The sequence below is a fragment of the Habropoda laboriosa genome, unplaced genomic scaffold (genome assembly GCF_001263275.1).
Source record: "Habropoda laboriosa isolate 0110345459 unplaced genomic scaffold, ASM126327v1 scaffold40, whole genome shotgun sequence".
Taxonomy (NCBI): Eukaryota; Metazoa; Arthropoda; class Insecta; order Hymenoptera; family Apidae; genus Habropoda; species Habropoda laboriosa.
This window is the reverse complement of record NW_017100231.1, coordinates 5773076-5773677: the sequence shown is the minus strand read 5'-3', so window position 1 is coordinate 5773677 and position 602 is coordinate 5773076. Positions and strand designations below refer to the sequence as shown.

General features: G+C 36.4%; 1 protein-coding gene across 1 annotated transcript in view; it reads right to left on the bottom strand.

The window, feature by feature from the left end:
* Positions 1-602, bottom strand: part of LOC108571478 (teneurin-a) — a 48027-nt gene that overhangs the window by 46238 nt on the left and 1187 nt on the right. The window lies entirely within an intron of this gene.

Sequence of the window (602 nt, the reverse complement as noted above, 5' to 3'; positions counted from 1 at the left end):
AACCCCCCCCCCCCCAGCCGCTCCATCACATTCATAAAAAAAATGAACTGTTACCTGTCGTTTCTCCTACCAAGTATGATTATAAATTTGTCTCTCAAAGAAATAGGGATTATTATCTCGAAATGGAACAATTAATCTTTTGCAAATGGAAGTTCAGATATCGGCCCCCTTCCCATTGAATTGTTATATACTATTGTTGTTCTTCATATCCATTATTGTATCGAGAATCTTTTGTTTGATTTCCTATCCGTTAGTAATTTTCATTTGGCTCCATCTGTAGGAACGTATTGATAACTTATTATTCTTGTATTGTTTGAAGAGAACAGCGTGTTACAATATCTATACATGTCGTGTAACGTTATTACACACATTGTGCTTCTTTAGAATATGTATTTTCGATAGAGAATACAGTGCTGCTGCTGCGCTCTGGCGGTAGAAACAGGAACTATACAGTAACTGTCTTTTTAACGAGAGTTACAAAAAAGTGCACATGTAACTATTACGCAACCTTTACGTTAGGTGGTTGAACAGAGGTTCAATAATAATAGGCCACACAGAGCCGAGAGAAATTTCATTAAATCGAAATCGTATGAACAAACGAC